Genomic DNA, 22,562 nt, shown 5'->3' on the forward strand with positions numbered 1-22,562 from the left:
GAAGAGGCCTGTGCTGACTGACCTACAGTGATGGAGAGGAGAAGCAAGAGCACTCCAAGGCTTCTTCCTGAATCCACTCTAGCTTTCTGGTGTTTTCTGGTTCTTGCCTACTGTAGCATTTTTATTATGTGTATGTTACAAGGAAGCCTGATATCAGAGCTTCATGGCTGTGTGGAAACAAAGGGAAGCACTTTTCTCTCATCTAGCCTTAAAGTGAACAGTTTCAAGAGATTTGAATTGGCCAGCTTTGGTCCTGAGGCCTTCCACTGTGCCTGGAGATTAGGGATTACGCTCTGGTTTATCTTAAGTCTTATGTCCACTGCTAGGAATTGGTGTGCCCAGAAACAGACAAACAAGTAGGAGAAGCAATAGCGACAACAACAACAATGCATAAGTGACTACTCGAAAAACCAATGCTTATGTATGGTACTGTGGTGTGGCATGGTCTGGTGCTTTGTATTTAATTAATTGCTTGTCCCCTGAGATCTTTACTGTTCTATGAGCAAATGCTCACATACACCAAGTGATGCTGTGTTATCTTGCTTCCAAAGTTATCCCTGATTGGCCAATAAAATGCCTATACCTGGGCTGGGCAGAAGATAGGTAGGCGGAGCTAAGGTCCAAGGGCTTGGAGGACAGGAGGATCATGGGAGGGGGAGAGAGAGAGGAGGTAGAGGAAAACAGAGGCAAGAGAGAGGAGGAAGAGGGAAGCAGAGTCGCCATGGATTAGTGTAAAGAAGAAACATGTGGCCGGGAGGAGTGGGCTCTGAGGTTTGGTGTGATGGAGAGAAGCAGCCCAAATGGATAACACATGCAAGTATTTATGGGAATTTAAGATGGGAAGTAGCCCAGATAGAAAAGATTAGAGCAAATGGCATGGGGGTTGGAGCTGGGGGATAATAAGGTAGCTCAAGAGGCTTATATATGCCCATCCCCAGTGGTTTAAGGCTATTGAAAAATCTAACAAGTGTCTGCGTCTTTATTGATAAGATAGTGGGTTAGATAATAACTGCCATAATAATGATATGTACCAATAGTAGATATTAGTAGATTTCTACAACAGTACTGTTTACCCACTGTGGTAGTTGGAATAAGAATGGTCCTGCAGGTTCATATATTTGAAGGCTTGGTCATCAGCGAATGCCGGTACTTGACGGGGATGAGGATGTGTGGTCTTATTGGAGGAAGTATGCCTCTAAAGGTGGGCTTTGGGGTTTCAAATGCTTAATCCAGGTCCAGTGTCTCTCTCTTGCTGCTGCCTGCAGATCAAGGTGTAGAACTCTCAGCTCCTCTCCAGCACCGTGTCTGCCTGCACCCTGCAATGATTTCCACTATGATAACAATGGATTAAACATCCGAAACTGTAAGCCAGGCCTAATTAAATATTTTCCATGATAAGAATTGCTGTGGTCATGGCATCTCTTCACAGCAATAGAAAAGTGACTAAGGCACACGCTTATTTAATTAGAGACAAAAGTTCCGAGATTATGCACATGACAGACAGGGCTTCTGTGGGCAGCATTTTGTCTCCATAGTCACAGCTGTAGAGAACACAGAATCAACAGTGAAGATGCCATTTTGGAAGAGTGTCTAGGAACCCTAATGCCACATATTTGGAAGATAATATTCTCTGGGGTTGGGTTCCAGTGAGCGCTCTCTCTCTCTCTCTCTCTCTCTCTCTCTCTCTCTCTCTCTCTCTCTCTCTCTCTCTGTCTCTCTCTGTCTCTCTCTGTCTCTCTCTATCTGTGTGTGTGTGTGTATGCTAGACTACCTGGAGATACCTATCCAGTCTTATTAAATCTTAGATATTAAAGGATGGGTCAGAGGTAAGGAATATATCTACAAGTTCTGAAGAGAAGAACCTGGGACAGTATGCCAGACAGAATACAAGATGGCCAAGGAGATGTGGAATATGTAGGCTTAATCTCATAGGAAAATGGTATAGCTCAGAAGACAAAATTAGCACACTGCTTATTTTCTTGTTGAGTAATCTCCTACCGGAGGTTCTGAATACCCCATCTCCAAGGCCCTAGTCTTGCCTGCTCTATCTTCCTTCATCTTTTCTTTCTTCTCTTGCCTTCTGTTTTCATTAACAACAGTGGCTGTTAGGTTCATCCAGGGAAATAGAGCCAGTAGGAGATACTAAGAGGGTCCATGCGGGCTCATACACCAGAAATGATGTGCCAGGATGGGTGCCTGGAACCTGGAGTGCTCTGACTTTCTTTTTTCCCCCCCAGAACTGAGGACCTAGTGTAGCTAGGCAAACACTCTACCACTGAGCTAAATCCCCAACTCTCTGACTTTCTTTATAGATTTGAAAGCAAGAGTTTGCCAGAAATCTATGAATGAACTCATGCTAAGAACCATCTGCTATACAATGATTATGATAAAGAGTATTGTATTATTATTTATATTATCCAAAACAATAGACTTACCAATAAAATATTATTGGTAATATTTTATTATTAGTTTTAAATAGTTCACTATACTATAGCCCAAACATATCAATAGCATTTTGATAGATACTTATCCTCTATCTATCTATCTATCTATCTATCCATCCATCCATCTCCACCTACCCATCTAAATACTTCTATTAAAATATCTGTTTATCAGGACACTCCTGGATGCCTTTTTTTTTTTTTTTTTTTTTTTTTTGCTTACAAGGGGTTCGATGTGAGAAAGAAAAGAAAGCAAAGACAGAACATCTCAGTGAATTCCACACTGTGAATGTCGCAGACTTCAAAGGAAAAAAGGGAACTCGAATATGATTCGGGGACTCAGTGCAAGACAATGCAAGCCCATTAGCATGCTGGACAACAGTCTGAGGTATACACATTTCCTATCTTCAGTTTCCCTGCACAGATATTGAATCCCTGAGAATGAGCACAGACGCTATCCTGGAATCCAAGCTGCCCTTAGCAGCAGACATGAGGAGGAGCAAGGGACTGGAAAGGAAAGCAGAGTCCCCATGGCTTTCCCCCTCTTTCCTGCAAAGTATCTAATTTACTTGTTAGAGCCAACCACACATTGTTCGTCCACACTGTCTATTTTTTAGTCTTAATTGATACTAATTAAAATCAAAATAAAATTACGGCTGTAACACTTGGCTGGGGATTTGATCTGCTGCCAGCGCGCCTGAAACCAGTGCGAGTTACTATATAAAACACTCTCATTTTGAAACTCCAGGTATTTTAAAAGCAATTGCATATCTCACATACACACACACACACACACACACACACACACACACACACGGTGGCAAGCTTACTCTCTAAGTCTTTCCAAGCTGTTATTTGGGAACACAACAAAAATTATATATATATATATATATGTCCGTGCTTTCATAAGCAAAAGGTAAACTTGGTACTTGTGAAGGCGCGTGCATAGGGACCTAGGATGCAAACCAGTTGTCTATCATGTGGTACTAATGAGGCCAGGCTCCTGGGTTCTGTACCCCTATAAGCTGATTATCTGGAGAGAAACTCTGATTCACAATTACAGAGAGGAGACAATGGGTGGAGGTGACTTGGTGCTATGACAGTAACTCATTTAGGGATAGGGAAAGACTGTCCGAATGACTCAAAAGTGAGCTGGCCCTCACCATTCCCGGAAGATAACTCAAAGGTCTTCTGTGGAGTCTAGTTCTTTGGTTTGTTTGTTTATGGTTTTGTTTGTTTGTTTTTGAGCAGGGTTTCTCTGTGTTGCCTTCACTGTCCTGGACTTGCTTTGTAGACCAGGCTGGCCTCGAACTAACAGTGATCTACCTGCCTCTGCCTCCTGAGCGCTGGGATTAAAGGCGTGTGCCACCCCGGCATGGCGGGAGGCTAGTTCTTAACCATCTCCTTTGGTGTGTTATAACCCGAGATATTTCTCAGTTGGATAAAGCTACAGCCTACATTTTACCCAAGGGAGATAGGTAGAAGTCATGAGCTAATTAAGAAGAGATATTCTGAGTTAGATGCCGGGGTTCAAAACTATGTAAGAGTTAATATTCCCCTCTGCATGTTAGATAAGATGCTAAATGCCTTGTAGTCTCTTACATAATCTTCATAAACATCTGTGTGGCAGATGCTGAGCGTCGTCAGTTAGTGTCTATAGGGTACAGCAGAGGGTTCCCCATTTTGCTGAACCTACCCCTCCAATGTTTACAGAAATATATTTTAAAAGTGTCCCGGTTCATGATTTTCTTTATTCTGTTACTATATAAACTTGTTGAGATGGCCACCACATTGGAATATGAAATTTGAGGAGACCCAAATCTCTATTCCTGAGCCATGTCTCTTCTGGAATAAACTATCTCTTATCCACTTGGTTGTCACCTGGGGAGGTCACAGTATGATCTGCTGATTAAGGAGCCTAGAGGTAGAATAAGTTTTCCCTGTTCTGTTTAAAACATGTGTCATTGTTGTTGTTGAGAATTTCATACATGAGTTTATTAATGTCGTTTCTACCTCATACTCTTCCCCTCCAACTCCTCCTCTGTTAGCCGCTGCTACCATTTTCTCTCAACTTCATGATCTTCTCTTCTTTACTGTGTGTGTGTGTGTGAGAGTGTGTATGTATTTATACATGCATATGTATACATAAACACAACCTGCCATATGTCCATTTAGTGTTGATAATATACATATCACGTGAGATTTGATAACCTGTCAGGGGTTCATTGTTGGCAAACTTTGTTCATTCTTTTCCTCTTAACCAGCTGTCAATCACTTGTAGCCCTTTATCTAGGGGCGGAGCCTTGTGAGTTCCTGTTCACAATGGCATGCCAACTGCTATTGCCACCATCACGCAGGTCTCGTCTAGCTGACTATCATTAATATTTCAACTTTCCTGTCATAGATAGAGAACTCCCTTTCATTACAGATCTCTCAATCCTCTGGCCCTTACAACCTCTCTGCCCTCTCTTTCATGATGTTCCCTGTGCCTTAGGTGTACGAGCTGTGGATGTTAGCTAGTGGAGATGGGCATCCTGCAGTGGGGGCATTCTCTGTATATTGAGGAGTTGTGGATCTCAGCAATAGTCTCCATAAGCTTCGAAAGAAGCTCTTTTGATGGGGGTGAGGGTAAGAACTACACTCATCTGTGGCTATAAGGACAGGTATTTAGAATGCACTGGGGGAATTATACTGATTTAGGGAAGTGGAGGAAGCAGGTTCTCCCTTGGGGTCTACGACCTCACCAGCCACAGATGGTTGGCTAGGTTTACACTACCAGCCATAAGTTCCTATTAAGAGGTACTTATGTCCACTTAGGCAGTTGTTCATTACTTTCAAGATAAAAATGCCATTAACATATCCTTGGGTATGACTCCCAAAACAATACAGGCTACTGCCATTGCTCTTGGTTGCCTCCCAGAACTTGCAGAAGGCACCACACTAAAGGAACAGGACTAGAACTGGCCTGGAAGCTTCCACCCCAAGAAATGGCTTTTATAGCATCTGAAAAGGCTGGGTGAGTTTCTAAGGGAGAAAAGCAATTACTAGTCACACTCAGCTGTAGCGCCTGTGAACCACCATGAGCAGAAGAGCAAGACAGGCCATTTGATGCTTTAAAGCCCATTCCTGCTGTTGCCGCTGTGCTTACCAGTTTCTGCCTCTGAAAAAGAAGACAATTGAAAACAAAAGTATCACTAAAAAAAACCAAAAAACAAAAAACAATAAGTTAGGTAATTCAAGTGGCAAGCAGGTCTGCATAATTTAAAAAAAAAAAAAAGCTAGCTTCTCCACCAGTATTCTACGAGCTCTCTAACTCCTTAGTGCTTAAAGTAAAATTATTCAACTTCTCTAGGACTTAATTGCTTTTCTTATATGATGGTCATAACGTGATATTCCCACATAAAAGCTGCGAGAGCCAGGAGATCCTCTAGGTGGAGTGTAAAGGTTTGTGTAAATGTAAAATATTATCATTTTAATGGCGATGTAAATTATAGAAAGGCTATATTATAAATGCTGTGAGTACATGTAAACATTGACTCTTGGCCAACGTATCTGATGTAGTCATTTGTTTACAAGTTGATCTAAAAAAAAAAAACAGATTTACATCGAGCCACTTAAATGCTAGAAATAAAGAATTGGCTTTGGAGTTAATCCCCTTGGGCATTTGTTATTGTTTATGTTGTGTTTGCCTTGTTTGAGGCATGGTCTCTCTGTAGTCCAGGCAGCCTACAAGCCTACCATCTTCTTCCTTCAATCTCCCAAGTGCAAGAGTTACAGGTGTGCACCATCATGCCTTGCTTCTCTTTGAAAGTCTGAGCATCAAATCTTAACCCCACCAGCCAGTAGCTGTGGGAATTTTGACACTTATTCAAACTCATGGAGCCTGTACATCAAGAACTATTTCTGGGTTGTGACAAAGTTTAATTAAGATGTGACAAGTATCTAACAAATAGATAAACTTCTTTGCCTGAGTTTGGCACTTGCTAGGGTAGGGTATTGTGAAGTCCACGAAGTAGGTGAGAAACAAATACCAATGTAATTTTAGAGGTAAAAGAGACTTCAAACTCGTCTAATCAAAAATGTTCATTTTACAGAATGAAAAGGAATGGATTCACGAACACACAGCAAACCAACCACAGAACTGGAAACAGATCTTCTACTCTCGACTTTGCGTTTAGCTGTGGTACCATGTTAGCCAATTCTCGTTACTGTGACAAAATGCCCAAGATAACTTAAAAGGAGGAAAGGTTTGTTTTGGGCCATGGTTTGGGGATTTCTACCCATGGTCAGCTGGCTCTGTGGATTCCAGGCTAGATGAGGCGGCCTATCCCTGCAGGGCACATGTGAGAGACAATCTATCTACCTCAAGGCAGCTGGAAAGTGAAGAGAGGATGAGCATGGCTGACCAGAATTCCCTTTGGGGTCCACGCACAGTGGTTTATCTACAAGCTCCTTCTAGGTCTCACCTCTTAAAGTGTCCATCACTGGTCTGTAGGAGGACCAAGCCTTCAGAGTGGGCATCTCAGATCCAAAGTGAACAAGGATAAAATGCAACCTTCATATCGCATCCCCAAGACACAGGCACAGGAACGTTCTGGAGAGGTGGTTTGGAGATGTAGTAGTGAGCCAAGTTTCCTGAACTCACACAGATGACTCCACAGTCATTTCTAATCGGAATGACACCTAGGAATGATTCACCTTGTGAAATATGCTCATATTTATCTCTCAGGTACTCCAAATCTCAATGTGACTCTTGTTCCCAAAGAACTTCTTCCATATTTTGAGAAAAAATATGAGCGCATGGAAAAGTTGAGGCATCCAGAATCATTTGCCAGGCAAAGGATTTGGAGAACTGTGAAGGCATCTCAAAGAGGTGGCTGTCTCTGTACAAATATCTCTGGTGGATGGGAAATGCTTTGTGGTTTAAAAAAAAATCTGTCTTCTGTTGGTGTGTATGTGTGTGTATGATGTGTGAGTACACACATACACATGATAATGGAGTGTGTAGAGTCAGAGGAGCAACCTTTTAGTTTGTGGAAGGGAAAAGTCATTTTTTTTCTTGTTGTGGATGGTAGGCTAACTTGTCCACAGGCTTCTGGGTGGGCATTCTCCTGTGTCCACCTCCCATGTTGATTTATGACTGCAAGGATTACAGACTCACTACAGAGCCTGGCTTTTCAGGGGCCCTGGGGATTTGAACTCAGGTCTCTATGCTTGCACATGAGTGATTTATCCACTTTGCCATCTCTCCAGTCCTGGATGTAAAAATTCCAGACAGAGAACAAGGTATTAATAGGGTCCATAGAAAAGGAGTGTGTAGGGTACATTGAATTAATAAATGCAAGAGAGTGGGAACAGCATGGTAAGGGCCGCTATCTTGGTTCACTTAGAAATTAGGTAGGAGAAGTAGGTTAGGGCATCACAGCGGGCGTTGAATGTTGTATGGGATTTGTGTTTTGTCCTACAGAGAGTGGTGATCTTTTGAAACATTGGCATCAGGGGAGCCCCAAGGACACAGAAGGAAGATATATCTAGTGGTGCTGTTGGAGACAGGCCGCTGCCAGGACACCTAAGAATTGATTCCAATAAGCTGATAGGATGAGGGCCAAATGGGAAGCACTTGAAGCACGTGAGAAGGATGATGTAGAATCCTCCGTGAGGTACAGACCAGGAAAACTCACAGAGGATTTGTCAAGCGAGTGACAATAAGACGAGCTGTGGTTCTTTGACAGAAATAGGACAAGGTGAAGGGCTGTGGTGGGAGGAGACGGTGGGTGCTTTGTGGCAGTGACCTTACTTCTAGACGTGATGCTTAATGTGCTGGCGAAGTGGAGAAGTCCAGGAGGGCGACAAGTACAGAGATGCCAACTGCAGATCCTCCTGTGCCAACTTGAAATGTGGAATTCGGAGATTCTGAATAATTTAGACCCCCTAACACTCTAAATCTGTAAAATCCAACCTGTCACTAAATTATTCAGAGTTGATTTTTCCTCTCCTAATGAGCTGAACAAAGAATTTGGTTTCTCACTTATTTTTATGAGTGGAAATATAACTGGTTCAAAAAACACCGGTGATCCCTGAACTTGCCTGGTAGATATTTTTATAAGGTGTGGAATATCACAAACTACAAAGTTTGGCATCTAATGGCAGCATTTCACACACAGCTACTCAGGTGTACACCATTCAGATCTGGATCATTTCCAATATCCCACAAATTCCCTAGAGAGCTTTTTCACTCAGACCATACTCCCAAAGATGGCCACTGCTCTGACCATCATCCATATAAATTATTTTGCCAGCTTTGAATCTTGTATGAATAGATAAAATAATATATACTTGTTTCATTTGGCTAAAATTGTTGTAACTTGGCATATTAGCGCATGCATTTAATTGTAGTACTCAGGAGGCAGAGGCAGGTAGACTTCTGTGAGTTTGAGACCAGCCTGGTATACATAGTGAATTCCAGTACAGTCAAAGCTACATAGTGAGACCCTGCTCACAAATACCCCCTCAAAAATAGAAAATAAAGATAAAAATTAATTGTTATTTCAGTGGAGGGGATTTTGCACATAAGCGGGTGTTAAAGTTATTTTTATAAAATTGTGTTTATCAGTTTCTCTCTTAACCCAACTGTTACCCAAATAATTGAGACTTTATTATATTATTTGTTCATCAAGCTTTACTACACAATCATGAGCAGTTTTAACTCTATTCTCCATCCTTTATCTCGTCTGGTTCCCTCCCAGAGTAGATGCCTGAGATGCTTGCATTTTATGACATTCTCTGCTCCAGCTCCTCTCTGCTGATGTCTCCTGGACCTCTGCCTGTGTTGGCTGAATCCCTTACTTCCTCCTCTGACTCTTCCTCCCCTGAGGGGCAGGAAGTCCAGCTCAGCAACTGGCTGTAAGCTGCTTTGGCATATCAGGGCCAACTGGGGAGCAGTGTTTATACAACACTGAGACAGGAAAGTCTCAAAACAAGGACTGCAAAAAGATATGGGGGCGGGTACATAAATCAGCATTTGAATTACATAATAACCTTATGTTTACAAGTGGGAATAATTTTACAATAGCATCCACACACCCATATATTTATTCCTTAGTTCTACCACTAACATTTTACTGTAGAGTATCCTCTTTGGAGTATTTTTTTTACGTGTACTTTTTTGAGCATGTCCAACATGAGTACTGTATTTACGTCATTTCTACATCTTACCCCTCCGACTCCTTCTCCCCAACTCTTTCTTCAATTCATGGCCTCTTCTTTAGTTACAACTCTTTGGAGTTTAAACTTATCATTTCACCTTTACTTTTGATCCATTCATCTCTTCTTTAAATCTTTTTCCTTGTAAACTAGTCTCTCTCTCTCTGTCTCTCTCATACATACATACATACATACACACACACACACACACACACACACACACACACACACACACATATATATATATAGTTTTTTGTTTTTCGAGACAGGGTTTCTCTGTGTAGCCTTGACTGTTCTGGACTTGCATTGTAGACCAGGCTGGCCTCGAACTCACAGAGATCCACCTGCAGCTGCCTCTTGAGTGCTAGAATTAAAGGCATGCACCACCACACCTGGCCTTTTTATAGATTTTTATGTCTGTATTTCACTCTAGCTCTACCACTTATTTATAAGCTATATAGATTTATTTTAACAATCTTTTACTTATCAAGTGTACTTTAAGTAATATTAAATTATGTTATCTGTAATGTGGGACTTTTTCAATAGCATATGCTGTTGTCTTTCCTGCTGCCCTCTGTGTTTGTGATGTTGAACACTTAATTTCTATGCTGTGAATATGATTTTATAGTTTTTAAATTTTGTTTTGTCTTTTGAGAGAGGGTTTCTCTGTGTAGCCTTGGCTGTCCTGGACTCGTTCTGTAGACCAGGCTGGCCTCAAACTCACAGGGATCCACCTGCAGCTGCCTCCCAAGTGCTGGGATTACAGGCATGTGCCACCATGCCCAGCATATTTTTACAGTTTTAAAGAGCCAGTTGCCTTTTCAGGAGATTTATCATTAGTTTTAAAGTGTCATTTGTAGTCATCTGCATGCATGGTCATTTTCAGTTGTTTGCACCTTTGTGTAGAGTCACCTTTGTACCTGGTGCGCTTGTCCTTCTTTTCAAAGGACTTTCTGGTGATGCTGGTCTGCTGGCAAGAAAGGAATCAGCTCTTGTTTTGTTTTGCTTGTTCGTTGCAGGACATTTTTCATTTTGCATTCAGTTGTTAACATTGAAATATAAAAGACAGGTTTGTGAGCTGGGCTTGGGGCCTCTAACCCCGGCACTCTGGGGCAGAGGCAAGTGGATCTCTATGAGTTTGAGGCCAGCGTGATCTACATAGTGAGTTCCAGGACATCCAAGGCTACACAGAGAAACCCTGTCTTGGAAAAATAAAGATAAAAGATATATTTGCTATGTATAGAATTGTTATCGGCTGTTTGTTCTCTTCATTTGCACGTCTATGTATTGTCTTCTCACCTGTCATTTTCCCTTCGTTCTAGTTTAGGATGCTCCCCATAGAAGGTGACGGTCTTGCAACACTCTTCAAGACTCCACTGGTCTTTAATAACTTGGTTATGATATGTCTTCCTATATATGCTTTTTCAAATTAAAGAAATTAATTTTTTTTTCTGAAAAGTTTATAGTTATCAACCAATTAGAAAAAATCTCTACCATTAGTTCTTCAAATATTGATATATTTATTCACCTTCTTCCTTCCCTCCCCAGCTTTTCCTGGGACTCCAGCTACATGCATGCAGCGCTGTTCCCATGTCTCAGTGTTGTTTTCTTTCTGTGTTTTGTAGCTCTCCCCACTTCTGCCTTCAACGTCACTCATCTTTTCCTGTTTTCTCATTCAGTGTAGTTTTAATTCCAGACATTTTATTTTCAACTTTAGAAGTTCATGTTAGTTATTCTTAAGCTCTTCTGCTCCCCTGTTTATCACTGTCATGTTTTCTGACAACTTCCCGAACACACGGAGCATATTTATAATATTTACGGTATTTATTTTAATATCCCTGCCTGCTAATTCTACCCTGTGTACCATTTGGGTAGATTAGTGTTCATTTTCCAGGTTGTAACAGTATTTCCTGCTTCTTTGAATGCTTGTACATTTACAGAAAATTATTTTAGTTTTGATAAAGTATATGTAAACATCAGGCTTATCTTTTAAATAATTTGAAATGCACAATTGGATAGTCTTAAGGTTATTCATATGGACATTCAATTTCCTGAACTCTTCCTTTAAAAATGAAATTTTATGCTTAGCAAAATTCAATTTATTCATCTCCCCTCTTTCAGCCCCCAGGAATCCCAATTCTACCTTGTATTTCTATGACTACGACTAGTTTAGATCCCTAATACTTTAGAAATTTTTCTTATGTACAATTTACTTCATTTGCCTTACTAATTTTCTCTTTCTCTCTTTGAGATAGGGTCTTACTGTGTAGTCCAGCCTGGCTTCTAACTCACAGAGATCTGGCTATCTCTGTCTCTCTGAGTGCTGTGATTAAAGGTGTGAACCACCAGGCATAACCTATGGGTGAGTTTCTTATACGCAGTAGTTACTGGAAAGGCAAGTTGTGAGCAGATTGGAACATTTAGGGCATATCAGAGTGAGTGTTACCCTGCAGGGCTGTGGTGTGCGTGTATGGAGAATGCCCAAGTGTTTGAGCGAGGAGCAGCTTGGCCCTGTTGGAAAGTCTGAAGGAGGGGAGGCACGAGACACAGGAAATCTGTGCTTTTCACGGCTGAGTGGACTTTGTGGATACTGTTCTACTCTCCAGAAGAAGATTTTTATTGAAGCAGTCAGGCGGACAGTTTTCTCTTTTCCAGCAGGTCCCCTGCTTCAGGCAATTTCCTTCCCTTTGCTTTCTGACAACTCCTGTTCCAATCTTCATTCAGAAGTTGGCTCCGGGTTCATCTACACCAGGAGATCTATTTGGTGTCTGGTCTATAAGTGAATTTTAATCTGGGTCAATGATCTGTTAAGGAAAAATGAATTCTCATGCTGAACTAGAGGAGCGAGTGACTGCTGAGAGGCCAGAGTGGTATAGACAGCATTGAGAAACTGGGCCAACGGAGGTCAGATCAGCCACCATCCAAAAGAAATCACAGAGTGGGCCAGGTGACAATGAAACCATCTCTTCCTTGTTAGATTTTCCTTGTGCCCTTTTCCTGGAATGATGCCCGGATACAGGAGGAAGTTAATTGACAGCCTTGAATGGGTAGGCTGTGGGTGGGCCTCTGTGTTCTTGTATCTGTGACCTTGGGAGCAAGAGGAGTTTTAGGAGGGTGTGGAAAGGAGCTAATAAAGACTGTTCTCTGTACAAGTCTACAGAAAATGGAAACTTTGCTTCCAAGTAGTTTATAAATTGTGCATATGCTTGTTCTTACATTGTGACTGTACAGTGAAAATCATTAGATCTTAGAGAGTTTGCAAATGGTTCAAATATTTATTCAGTATATTGCTTGGCCATTGGAGTCAATTTCATTTGAGGTAAAATTGATATAAATAAAATTTATTCAACAAGTTCTTCTCATACATAAGCAGAGAGAGAGAGAGAGAGAGAGAGACAGAGAGAGAGAGAGAGAGAGACAGAGACAGAGACACTGACAGAGAGAGAGAGAGAGAGAGACAGAGACACTGACAGAGAGAGAGAGACAGAGACAGAGACACTGACAGAGACAGAGAGACAGAGAGAGAGAGACAGAGAGAGAGAGAGAGAGACAGAGACAGAGACAGAGAGACAGAGAGAGACAGAGACAGAGACACTGACAGAGAGAGAGAGAGAGAGAGAGAGAAAGAGAGAGAGAGAGAGAGAGAGACTGACAGAGACAGAGACAGAGAGACAGAGAGAATCATGATCATACTGAAGATATGATATATTCCTGTCAGCCCTAAATGTGTCTTTATTCTTTTTTTTTGGCTGTTAAAAAAAGAATAACTTCTATTTCTATATGCAGTCAATGATCTTATTTCTGTCACTGGGAATTGTTTTTGCTTGCTTGTTTTTTTTAAGAGCATTAAATCAAATCCGACCTCCTTCAGTGGTCTTTAAAATATATTTAAAAATTTAATTTTATGTCTTGAATGTTTGCCTTCATGTGTACCATGTGCATGCCTAGTGACTGCTGAGACCGGAAGAGGATAATGGATCCTCTGGAACTGGAGTCCAGTCTAGGAACTGAACTTGGGCCCTCTGCAAGAGCAGCAAGTGGTCTTAGCTGCAGCCAGCCCTTCAATAGTCTTGTGAGATTTGCCCACACTCGTCCGTGTACTAGGAGTCTGTTCTATTAGCTTGATGAGGGACAGCCATGAGATAAGTGCATATATCTGCTCAGTGTCTCCCGATGCATGTACACATTGTTTCCAACTTCTGCTAGATAATAATGAATCCATTATAACCATCTACATGTAGGCCTTTGCATGGAAACACAGCTTCATGCCCTCATGTTACATGCCCAGAAGTATGATGCTTGATGTGTTAAACTTTAAGAGCCTGCTACTCAGCTTTCCAGTATGGCAGTGTGCTATTTTGTAAAGCAGCAGAGCATAAGAATCACAGTTGCCCTCAATCCTGTCCACTACTTGGAATTGTCAGTCTTTTTAATTTCAAGGTTTAACACATGTACGGTAAAGCACCATCACTTCAATATACATTCCCCTAACAACTGACACTATTTGAACTATTTATTTATTTATACCTCTTTTAGTGTGTTAATGTGATGTGTGTATTTCCTTTGGTGAAAACTCTGTTCAAATATTTTGCTCTTTTTTTTTTAATGGTTTTTAAAAATTGAATCTTGAAGCTTCTTTATTGTCTTATGTATGAATTCTTCATTAAAGGTAAGTTTTAGAAATATTGTAATAAGTCCAGTATGTAATATGTCTATCTTTAAAATTATTTTTACATGTGTTGGCTTAGTGTGTGTGTGCACGCACATGTGTTTGAGCGTATGCATGCACACCCACATCCACCCACACACCTTCATGTGTGTGCACATGTAGCCACAGTGCACATGTAAAAGTCAGAGGGCAACTCAGTGGAGTTTGTTTTGGTTCTTCATCAGGCCTGGCATCCAACACCATTGCTTTCTGAGCCATCTCATTGGCCTTTGTTTCCTATTTGTTTATTTCAGCATTGATGTTTGAAATGTACGAGTTTAAATAGATTATTTTGATAAGTTCCAAGTTAAGCTGTTGTCATACATAGCTCAGGCTCTTGTTTTTAGGGTCTTGTATAAAAGCTGATGGACTAAGGCACACAAAATCTTTATTTGACATTTGACTTCAGACATCTTACAGTTTTAGATTTATCTATGGCCAACTTTCAACTCGATTTTTGTACATAGTACAAGGGTTGAAGTATTGTGCTGTATAGATATTAATTTTTCTGGTGAATTCCCATCCCTTTTGAAACACCCTGGCTCTTCCAGTTTGAATCCATTGGCCACACATGTATGCCTTTCTGTTTGATGAAACTGTGCCTTAAGTCAGTATCAAACTGACTGACGGTTGTAGCTCTTCAATATTACATTTTTGGTTGGGAGTCTAGCCTTTAATGGCTGAGCCACCTCGCTCAAATTGTGTTAATTTTCAAAATGTCAAGTTTATCTTTTGTCCATGTAAATTCTAGGTTCTGTTTGTCAATACTGAACACTTACTGAGAAATTTTTTCAGGGGACTTCTCTAAACTGATCAATCCACTCAGGGAGGAGTGCTATCTTGACAGTGTGAGCTCTTTTTTGTTTGTTTGTTTGCTTGCTTTTGTTTTTCAAGACAGGGTTTTTCTGTATATCCTTGGCTGTCCTGGACTCACTTTGTCGACCAGGCTGGCCTTGAATGCACAGAAATTTGCCTGCCTCTGCCTCCCAAATGCTGGGATTAAAAGCGTGCGCCACCATGCCTGACTGCCAGTGTGAGCCTTTTAACCCTTGAGCTCAACATACCTTTCCAAGGACGTCAATCTTCCGTAGGATCTCTTAACTGTATTTTATAATTTTTACTGTATAAATTTTGTACACACTTTGTTTGACTTATTTCTAAATATTTAATACTTTCAAAGCTATCTTAAGTGTCATTAAAAATTTAGCTTTCAGTTGTTTGTTGCTACTATTTAGAAACACAAAGAACTTTTGCACATTGATCTTGTGTATTAAATTTTTTAGGATCACTCTAATAAAGTTGCACCCGTTGCATGTCTAAAACAATAGAAACTTAACCCTTTAGAGTCCTGAAGGTCTGAAGTGACTTAAATAAGGTTTCTTCCCTGTGGGGATCTCAAGGGGCTTGCCCTCTCTCTGAGCTTTATTCGTTGCCTGTAGCCCTAGCATTTCTTGTCTTCTTATTTAATCACGCCAATCTCTGCCTCTGTAGTCACACAGCATTTTCCCTCTCTGTGAATATCTGTGCCTAAATTTCCCTCCTAGAAGGATACCAAACACAGAATTAAAGGCTTATCTCAGTCTAGTATGGCCATTTCTTAATGTGATTGTGTTTGCAAAGACTATTTCCACATGAGTTCAGATTCATAGGTACTAGAGGATAGACTTCCATCATATATTTTGGGAGATGAAATTCTGCTCACAGCTCCCTGGGTCCTGCAAGCTGGCTAACTTACTGTTTATAGTATTTACTCATACAGGCTAGTTGGGATTTTCTATACAGAATCTGTATATCTGTATATTTTTGGCCAAACAGCAGAGTCAAGTCTAAATAGAAGTCCCTCCATGTTGACACCACCAAGGCATTAAAGAGTGCTGTTTGCCTTTGCTATGTTTCTGTCCATTGCAGTATTGATGAGCGACCGTCAGATCACTTTTATAAGTTTGTTCAGGCTTCTCCGCATACAAGGCATTGTCCAAATCATCACCTGGTTTTTCAGCCTCCTATCAGGGGGAGGCTGGGAGGAGTGAGGCCTTTGCTTCAGGTGCAAAGTTAGGGAGATACCAAATCACCTGCCATCAAGGTAAACAGCCTCTTGCTGTGGAGTGAACGAAGGACACATCTAGGCTGTCAGGTGCCCACTTTTTAGCACAAGGACTGAGAGCTAAGAAAGCAAGAGAGAGGGTGAAGCAGAGGGGCAGAGAGACAAGAGAGAAGCTAACCTGCCTGGCTTAGCAGCACCTGTCCAGGGCAAGCTTCCAAGCCCCTGGGACACAGCCCATCCATCCCTCTGAGTCCTATGTGACACCACCCCAGTCATTCTGCAAAGACCTTCAGCCCCAGCCCCACTCTTCCACCGTAAACTCCTCTAAATTTGTTGGCATTGGTTACAGCTTGAGAATGTTGGACAACCTGCTCTCTTAAACGCTCCAGTTTTTTTTTTCCATCTCTTTTTGCCCTAGTAAAGAAACATAGTCAAACTTTCCTTCATAGTAGTTTTTTTTTCTGTTGAGTAATGACATTCTTTCATCTAGTAATTTTTAACCCCGCTTCCCATTTTTTTCTCTTTTAAATATTTCTCTGATGTTTTTCATGCCTACTCCATTTATATGGTTCCAAGACTCGTTCTTTCACTATATTGTGGGGTTTTTTTTTTTTTTTGGCCACTACATGTTTGTGTTATTCTAATATTGCAATTTCCTAATTATCTGCACTGCTTAAAAATTACAAAGATCAGATAGTTTCTGATATTTTCTACCCTATATATCAGTCAAGGTAATAACTATGAACCTGTGTTGCTCATGTGTTTCTTTTTCTTCCAGGAAGAATGTAGAAAATTCCATGGATACTAATCTTTGTTTGAATATATTTATGTGTAATATATATATATATATATGTCGGGTGCCCAGAAGTAAGCTTTCTCAATAGCTTCAAACTTTTTCTCTTTCCCTTCTTAGATATATGGCATTGTCCCAGTACTGATCTAGACTGCCTGTCTAGACAGGTCAGACGGTGGTCTGATGATTTCCTGGATCCAGAATTACAGATACAGATGGGTGTGAGCCACCATGTGGGTGCCGAGAACTGAACTTAGGTCCTATGTAAGAGCTGTTAAGTGCTCTTAACTGCTGAGCCGCCTCTCTAGCCTTGCCAATACTGGGCTTTATTAATGACCTTCTATTATATATCCTCAAGCCATGCAAATATTATGATCATCAAACAGAGAGAACTTCATTGGCGAGGGTGGGTGGAGTGCTTTAGTGAATGAATGAATGATGCGTGCTCTACTTTGCTACTTATGCAGCTGGGGAGAGTATGGAACCACCACAGATTTCTTATGCATCTGTTCTGCTACCATGGTTTTCTTTCCACTTGACTGGCTTCTCTTGGATGATCCTAGTCACCCCAGCTTGAGTTACCACTACCTCCCAGGTTCATGTTTTCAGACCCAATCTGTTTCCTAGGCCATACCCACATTTCTGTCTCCTTTGCATGTTACAGGGATAGGTGCTTTGTAGGCATATCAGACTCCATTCAGTTTGCCAAATCTTGACTCATCACTTTTCCTTCCAAACCACTTACTTTTCTCTGTTTCCTTCTCTTTCTGCTCTTCAACCCTAGATGTGACTGATGACACGATTTAGTCAATTGCACAAGGGCAGATGTACCTTAACCATTTGGCATGCTGCCTGCTACCTAGTAGGCACTTACTGTTTGTTGAATAAACAAATTCCATTAACTAAAATGGCCAAATCAATTGAAAATGATAGATTTGATGGCTGAATTAAAAAACGATCTCAGACTGATAGTCGATAGCTAAAATTAGAGAATGCTATGGAATTTTTTTTTAAATTTGAAGTCTTTGAGACACAAAACAAACATCACTCATGAAATCTTAATCTAAAAATCCATATTTGAATGCTAATTATTTGTGACTTCCATAAAACTGTCTGAGGAAACTTTCTGAGATACATGGGGCTTTGTAGGTATGCCCATTCCTGAGCAGTATATGGGATAATGTCAATTTTCCAGAGGGAAGCCCTCTAGGAAAGAGGCTATCTTGTATAGTATCATATGGAAACAAGGCTGAGAATTCCTCTTTCACTCTTCTACCTCAAGCTAATGAGGCACCATGAAAACCAGATTGATGTGACTTTGAGTTTTGGCTCCTTCGTTTCTTAGGTCTATGACTTAGAACAAGTTGACATACATTTCTTGAATCTTAATTTCTTCACATGTAAAACAGTGACACTTTTACAGCACACATGCATTTGAAAGTAAACATGTGTGAAGTGAACCTGGGTTTCCAGAAGCAAGCCTTCTCAATAGCTTCAAACTTCTTCTCTTTTCCTTGTTAGACACGTGGCTTTGCCTAAGTCACTGATCTAGACTGTTTTCTCATTGGTAAATGGTGTAATTTTGTCTAGTCAGCAGTCTGTTCAAGTGTAGTGCATAACACAGAGCGATGATTTCATGCATTTTTGAAGTCCTTCCGTCCGTTCTTTCTCCTAAGGTTCTGGAAAACACTTGCTTGGATTTTGTGTCAGCTCCCCTTATACCTGGGAAAATAAGGCCGTGAGGGTGTACTATTGCTCTGCTCCTCCGGAAAACGGATGCCATTCATAGCAATGTGCTGGGAGGGTACCTTGTCAGGACTGTGGTAGGGACAGCCCCCTGCTCCATCATCAGCTTTGCTGCAGGCCTTCCCCCTCATGGAACTTCTAACTAATAGGGAACCAGCAGTGGCTGGGAGATCTTTCCAGTTATATGTGATCGCCCATAGCTGCTGACTATGTGCGGTCAGCACCAGCCAATCTCTCAAACACTCCCATGTGACACTTGCGCTATTGTCCAGCCAGTTGCTGACTTCAGCTAAAGCAAAGACTCTTGTCCCTAAACCCACGGCTGGCTGTTTATTATCCCTGCCGTTCTACATGGCAATCTCTCTCCTATATACGGATGTAATCTCTCCTATAAACATGTGGAAAAGGGAGCTCTCTGTTGCTTAACAGAAACACAGATGGTCTTACTTCTCAGAAACGTGTGTCTCTAGCAGAGGGTGAGGGGTGTAGCTCCAGTGAGTGGACTTTTCCTGCAGCAGGAGATTAACCACGGAGGGAGGTGGAGGCAGGCTGCTAGAAGATGCCTCCCACGGACATGTTCCTGGATGGGCTGAGTCCAGGAAGAAAGGTCACACTATCTCTTTGTTCTTGTTGTGGCTGACCCTGACTGTCAATTACCAGTCTACATTTAACTCCGGGTTCCTAAAAATCTCCTCCAGGTAATGTTTTTGGGTGTGGGGTCAACAGGGGATGGTAGATGGAACTGGGCTACCTGTCACAAACTTGAGACACCTAAGAAGAGGCAGCTTCAGTGGAGGAATTGCCTCCCCCAGATTAGCTTGTGGGTATACCAACATTGTCTTGGTTGGTAATTGATGGAGGGGGGCCTAGCTCTCTGTGGGCTGTGCTACTCCTGGGCAGGTGGTCCTGGGTATAAAAAAGGGAGCTGAAAGCAAACTTGGAAGCAGGCCAGTAAGCAGTGTTCATTATGGTTTCTACTTTAACTCATTATGAATTTCTGCCTTGGGTTCCCTCCTGATGGATTGTTCAGCATACGGCGGCGGCGGAGAAATAAACCTCCTTTCTCCCCAAGTTGCATTTGGTCAGTGTTTTATCACAGCAACAGAAAGCAACCTAGGACTGCTAATAAGGAGCAGAGGCCATTGTTGGGGAAGTAGGGTGGACAGGGAATTTCCGTGTAAGAGACATTTGGAATTTGGGAGAAATTTATTACCCAAACCTCTGGCCCTCTGGACAGATTGCTGTTGGCACGTGTCTTATTTAAAAAAACAAAACAAAAAAACACAAAAAAACAAAAACAAAAAAAAAACAAAAAACTTGAGGAAAAACAGTTCTTGCTTCTTAGAGAAAACCGTGAAGCCAATCCAGGGCTTTCAAGTACAGCAGTGCAGTGGGACCGGAAAGAAGGGGGGAAGTGCAGTTGGCGGGAATTCAGAGGCGGCCAGTTGTCTTTATTGAAGTGGCACCGAATTAACAACTCAAAGGAGGTAGAAGGCATCTTCTTTAGTAGAAGAAAAAAAAAACATTAGGCCGTTGCTTCCCTGTGAACAGTATAGAAAAATAATACTCACTGGTTTTGTTTTCCTCGTCTCAAAACAAAGCGGTCTGTCCGTGCTTTGGAGACACTTAAATGTGTTCTTGCCTACCCTGGCGGTTCTAACGCCCTGTGAGAGCACCGGGCAGTCAGTGCATTCCATGCTCCAGGTCTCGGTCTGTCCATCCCGCTCCCCGCCCCCTGCCCCCCCCCCCGCCCCCCAGCCCCCCGCCCCCTACCTTTCACAATACTCACTTTAGCAACCTCTTTCTCTGACGAATGGCCAGAAATGAGATTCTGGATGAGAACAATTAGGAACTTTAATTACCCTTCAGGCTGCACACAATTATAAACCGCATTCTTATTTTTATAAGGAATTAGCTGCAGATTGGGTAGCTAGCTGCTCCTGTCATGCTTTGAGACATTTCCTTCTCTTCCCGGCAGAGCTGTGCATGCCGGCGCCTCCCACCCCCCACCCCCCACGACCTCCTCCATAAACACACTCTCTCTCTCTCTCTCTCTCTCTCTCTCTCTCTCTCTCTCTCTCTCTCTCTCTCTCTCTCTCTATATATATATATATATATATATATATATATATATAAATTTTTTTCGGACTTGCCAATTCCAGCACCTTCGAATGCATTATCCAGTCCTTTCGTCTCCAAGATGACCTGAAATGACCTTTTGCTTGGCAGGAGACGTGACTCAACTGATAATAAAAGAGTTTTGAGGGGGGAGGGGGACGGTGTCTGAGGAGGGAGAGGGGGCATGGCTGTCTGCTCCCGGTTGCTGAGCTGCAGGGCAGCAAGGGAGGGGCTTGGAGAAGGAGAAGGAAGGGGCCAGATCCCTTTAAAGACAAATGCTGCCGCAGTTTTGGCGGCGGCATTTCCTGTTATTAATTTTCCACATTTCACCTATTCCACGAAGGGAGAAGAAAGATTTCCCCCTAAGGCACACCAGTCTCTTTGTTTAACCCGGACCCGAGGCTGCTCAGCCGTGACCGCTGGGAGGGCGGGAGGCGGGGAAGGGGGGGGGGGGTTCGGGGGGCGGACGTCTGGTCATCCCCCTGCAGCGAGGCCTCAGCCCTCCGCCAGGATGTGGGGTCCCAGCCCCGCAGCTTTCTTTCTGCGAGGCTTTGTAGCCGCGAGCGAGCACCTTCGCAAAGCCACCTTCGCCAGCTAACCGCCCGCCGCGGTGCAGTTCCATTTCACTCCAGCAGCCTTGGAGGGGCGTGGGCTTTTTTTTTTCTTTTTTCTTTTTTCTCAGAATCTTGATTTCTTTGTTGTTTTGGAAGCCTCAATTTCTCACAAATTCCAGAACTCCAAGTAGATGTCCCAGACAAATTTCAAAGACAGGATCTCTCACCCCCACCCCGCCTCGACTTAAGTAGGGAAGGAGACAAAAAAACTATTTGTCTGGGTACTCTGCGAGGTCGCAGGAGTTGCCACAGCGACAGCGCTGGACCTTGCCTAGCCCGAGGCTCTCTTTGTAGAGTGCTCTGCCTCCCCAGCGACCTCCTCTTTCAAAGGACATTCCTAGCCACACTGTATCAATCTGGGCGGCATACACTTTGACAGATCATCTCCACACGGGAGGAGGCGACAAAGGCAAGGACTCCCTCAGGTGGTTTGCCGGGTGATTTTAGCTAGCTTGAGTAGACAGAGTTGTCTCTGGAGTAAAAACTGGACTTTAGTCACCTGATCTGAGCTGCTTGTGCTCACAAATGCTTGCAAAGCCCTGGCACCGTGTTTGGAGTTGTCTGGTCCTTCCAGACCATGGAGGCATCGGCTTGCTGGCAGGGTTGACTACCTAAGTCCCACATCTGTCACAAGAGAGGGGAGATGCTCTTAGCTGAGAGGCAGGCACTCTGGGAAGTGCTGCTTAGGCTGAACATTCTTTCCTATGCAAGTGACTTCACACCATCTGGCTTTCCTCGGTACTTGGTACTTATTCATTCATTCATTCATTCATTCGTTTATCATCGATACCGTTCTGTTTCTGTTAGTCACCACCAGCTGGAAAAGTCCACCCAAAAATCCATTCAGTTCTGCCCTAATGGAGTTTGTAACAAAGATTTGAAGCACAAACAGACA

The 22,562-nt window shown here is 42.3% G+C and overlaps 2 long non-coding RNA genes across 2 annotated transcripts in view; one reads left to right on the plus strand and one right to left on the minus strand.

Annotated features, from left to right (window-relative positions):
- Nucleotides 1-22,562, plus strand: part of LOC311598598 — a 512,559-nt gene that overhangs the window by 40,480 nt on the left and 449,517 nt on the right. The window lies entirely within an intron of this gene.
- LOC311597785 lies at nt 20,216-21,459 on the minus strand. The gene is made up of 3 exons (XR_014779352.1): nt 21,101-21,459; nt 20,725-20,766; nt 20,216-20,476 (listed from the first exon to the last, which is right to left on the minus strand). It is a non-coding gene; the product is annotated as an uncharacterized lncRNA (long non-coding RNA).

Source organism: Acomys minous (assembly GCF_964271855.1).
Source record: "Acomys minous genome assembly, chromosome: 5".
Lineage (NCBI taxonomy): Eukaryota > Metazoa > Chordata > Mammalia > Rodentia > Muridae > Acomys > Acomys minous.